At 40.5% G+C, this 4,437-nt stretch overlaps 1 non-coding gene across 1 annotated transcript; it reads right to left on the bottom strand.

Moving 5' to 3' along the window:
• Window positions 1–906: 906 nt before the first annotated feature.
• LOC141635621 (small nucleolar RNA R71) lies at window positions 907–1,013 on the bottom strand. Its single transcript, XR_012540294.1, has one exon. It is a non-coding gene; the product is annotated as a small nucleolar RNA R71 (small nucleolar RNA).
• Between the last annotated feature and the right edge of the window lie 3,424 nt (window positions 1,014–4,437).

The raw sequence follows: 4,437 nt of genomic DNA, 5'->3' as shown, positions 1-4,437 counted from the left end.
GCTTGTTTTACTTTATTGCTTTCATTAGATTAGAATCAATCAATCCCAATCAATTGTGACAACCTTAGCACAACTACGATTAGATGGAACAATTCAAATACCCCCATCCTATGGGGTCGACCTCGACTTGCTTGCCATGCTAGTAGTTGGGTATAAATGTATTTGAGGCGTACACTGACACGCTCATAAAAAATGGTGCCGTTGTCGGGGACGGTGTTCAATTGATTTGATTTTCATTAATTGTTTTTAGTTGTGTGTTTCTTTACCTTGGGAAAGTAAATCTCCTCAAGGTTGTTCTAATTGTTTTCGAGTTGTTTGATATTTTGCATGACTAGGAGATCACAAGGTAATTTATTACCTATTGATTTCGAGATTGAAAGGACCTTAACCAACAATAGAAGAGTTGCTAGAGGTACTTCAAGAGTTGTAGGTATTGGAGAGATTGTGGACATTCAACCAAATAACATTGAGTTTGTCAACCCTTTTGCAAGAGAAGGATAGGATAACCCAATTCAAAACCCACCACAAAATCAACCTACAATGCCTAAATTTTCATCACATTCCGTACCAACTGAGGAGAACCTACCAAACGATACTCCTAAACCACCACATTTAACCGGTCATTTCATTGCCAAATCCACATTCATACAATTAGTTAAGAGAAGTCAATTTGAAGGGATACCTAGTGAAGACCCTCATTCACATATGGAGACTTTTTGTGACTATTGTGATGCAATTTCTCAAATCGGAGTTACTCAAGACCAAATCCAATGGGTATTGTTTCCTTTTTCTTTGATCGGTACTGCAAAACAATGGTTGAAGAGCCTAGACAAGGCTACCCTTGGTATTGATTCATGGAAGAAGTTAGCACTTACCTTCTACTTCTATCCTTCAGAGAAGACTAATATGTTGAGAGCCCAAATCACCGGGTTCAAGCAAAGGGATGAGGAATCATTATATGAAGCATGGGAGAGATTTAAGGATACTTGTCGTTCTTGTCCACACCATGGAGTTAGTGAGTGGTTCCTTGTGCAAAAATTTTGGAACGGCTTATATGAAAACTCATTCAATGTTCTTAATTTGGGTGCTCAACTAAGTGCTCATATCGACACCATCAATTTGAAGTTTGAGAAGGCCATGGCTAAGCTTGATGAAGCCTCCAAATCACCCAAACAACATGTCAATGCTATGGTGGCATCATCCTCAATTCCAAGTGGAGTATGTGAAAGTTGTGGAACCTTGGGACATGATCAAAATGAATGTAGGGGAACAAATGAACAAATGAATGCTTTCCAAGCATACAAGAATGGCACCCCTTATTCCAACTACTATAATGAGAATACTAAATTTCATCCAAATATTTCATACAAGAGCCAAAATGTTCAAAACCCCCAACCCACATACACCCCACCTCCAATAAGAAACCAAGCTCAAAGACCCTTTTTTAACCAAAGCCAAGGTTATCAAAATCAACCTTCCTACAACCAATCAAATGACCAAAGCTTTGATGTTCAAAAAGCGGTCCTCCAAATGCAAAATAACCAACAAGAATTCTTCACCCAAATGCAAAAAGATAGCCAAGCTAAAGAAATCACTATCAACAACATTCTTGCCCACACCAAAATGTTAGAGACTCAAATGACTCAATTAGCATCTTGTAGCTCTCAAAGACAAAAGGGACAATTACCTCCTCAAGGTAACCCACCCACAAGACATGAGACGGTTAGTTCCATCCATTTGAGGAGTAGTACAAGATATTAGGGGCCTAAGAGGCCAATTGATGAAGATATTGTGGACGCTAGTGACAAGCAAAGAGTGGTGGAGAACTCTAAGGAGGTAGTTCCTACTTCCAACGAAGTCTCAAAGAAGAAGAATGAAGAGAAGGCTAAGGAAAAAGAGCCTATTGTGATTAGACTTCCATTCCCAAGTCGCCAAGCTAAGCCAAAGCTTGATGACCAACTTAGAAAGTTCATGGAAATTGTGAAGAACTTAGAAGTCTCAATCCCATTCACGGAATTGATCAATCATGTTCCGGCTTATGCAAAGTACATGAAAGACATTCTTACCAAGAATAAATCCATCTGAAAGTTGGAGACTATTGCCTTTACATGAGTGAGTAGTTCTATTCTTCAAGGGAGTTCCCCTTCAAAGCTCAAAGATCCGGGAAGTTTTTCTATTCCATGTACCATTGGCGACACTACAATCAACAAAGCATTATGTGACCTTGGAGCAAGTGTAAGTGTCATGCCATAGTCGGTATGTAAGAGGCTAGGAATGGGAGAGCTCAATTGCACCAACATCACTCTTCAAATGGCGGATCGATAAAAAAAGATAACATTAGAGGTATGGGAGGATGTACCGGTGAAAATTGGCAAATTCTTCATCCCGGTAGACTTTGTCATTGTAGACATGGAGGAGGATTCCAACATTCCTATCATCTTAGGAAGACTTTTCTTGCATACCACCGGAGCGGTAATCGATGTGAAACATGGAGAGCACACACTTGAAGTAGGGGACGAGACAATCACTTTCAATCTTGACAAAACAATGAGAGCTCCATGACTACATGAGCCATGCTTCATGGTCGATCACTATAGCCGAGAAAGTGATAGAAAGAAGTTAGAATCTCTATGCAAAGATCAAGCCATGGGTAAATAAACACCACCCATATGGAAGAAGAAAGTGGATGACCTTCAAGTAGCTCTATTCGGAGAGCAAGGAATTTTCAACAACGATGAGAGCTTGAATAGCGCACCCATCGTGACAAGTAATGAAGAAGGTCTCATTGGCCAAGATAACAAGAAAGGAGAGTTGCTTTTGTCAACTCATGACATTGTTGGGGAACAAGCTAGTGAAGTTTGCGGTCTATGGGACGATGAATTTAAAGGATTGGTCAATCCTTATATTGGAAATGCTATGACCTTGGACCAAGGCTTTGTTGATCCTTGTCATCACTTTGACTTGGATGACTACAAAAATGAAGAGAACAATGTGCAAAGGTCTACCCAAGACCTCTATCATGAAAATGAGCAAGCCTTTGAATACTTCTACAAGGTGTTGAGCAACATCAACAATACCTTGGCTTTGCCCCCTTGGCATCTCATCCAAGAATGAGAGTTTGGTGGAGTCCTCCCTAAACCACCATTTGTAAATATTGTAACCCCTTAAATCGCATTTTATTTCCTTTATTGCATCTTTGTCATTTTTGGATTTGCATTTTTGTGCTTTGATCAAGATTTTTGACATGAGAGCAAGCGAGGGAGGTATTTTAACGTGTTTTGATGTGTAGTATTTGACCAAGTGTGGGGATGGAAAATGCCTAGGCTAACCAAGCCTTTGTAGTGCACCCACAAAATTTAACAAAGATAAAGAAGAAGAAAGAATGACATGGGAAAAGGAATCCCCATGAGCGGACCTGAGCTCGTGGGAGCTGAAGAGGATCCGATCATCCCCAGGAGAATACGAGCATCCCCAGCATCAATCCGCGTATCCTGACCTTAGGATGTGGGAGCTGGGAAAGTTTAAATTGAAGAAAACGTCATGTAAGGAAATCTGCGCAAGACAGCTTCAATCCGCTCATCCCCAACTTCAGGACGCTCGAGCTATAGTGAATCCGCGCGTCCTGGGAAGTTCCAAATTTATCAAATTTTCCTATAAGGAAATCTGCGCGTCCGGGGAAAAGTCCGAGCGTCCTAGCAGAAATCCGCTCGAGCTGAGGAGGATCCGCGCGTCCTGGCACTGTTTTGCAATTTCAGGAAATCCCTGTAAGAGGATCCGCGCGTCCCGTGAAGAATCCGAGCGTCCCAGACCTGTACTTAACCAAAACACGGGACAACCCCTTCCTTCACAATTAATTTCTATCTTTCAAAAATATAAACACACACCTTTTCTCCCACTTAAATCCTCAATCAACCTATTCAAAAACACCAATTTCTCAACAAAATTCACCACCATTCAAACAAAACTTGCTCAAAACAAGATTAAATCACTCCTTTATCAACAAAAGACCATCTAAACATCAAATTCCTCACAAATTGAATCAATTTTCTAGGGTTTGGGCAAAAATTATAAAATCCTAAATTGATTGAGGAATTGGTTGAAGTTTGAGGAAGCAAGGATCATTCAAGCAAAATCTTGGTTTGTTGACACCAATTTGAGAAGGAGAATACAATGGCAAGGACAAAAGGCGAAACCAAGGGACCCAAGACTCCAAATTTATCAAAGAGACAACAAGCTCTTCTTGCATCTAAGGCTTTGGTAGTGACCCAACCAAGGGTGGAAATCCAAGAAACCGCAACTCCTATTGAGTAAGCTACCACATCTACTCCGGTTATAGAACAATTGCCAAATTTTCCGGAGGTAACTTTCTTAACCGATGCTCATAGGAATGCATTTTTATCCCTTGCTAAAAAGACTATTGTGGCCACCAAGTTTATT

This window comes from Silene latifolia, chromosome Y (genome assembly GCF_048544455.1).
Source record: "Silene latifolia isolate original U9 population chromosome Y, ASM4854445v1, whole genome shotgun sequence".
Taxonomy (NCBI): Eukaryota; Viridiplantae; Streptophyta; class Magnoliopsida; order Caryophyllales; family Caryophyllaceae; genus Silene; species Silene latifolia.
This window is presented reverse-complemented; position numbering and strand designations above follow the sequence as displayed.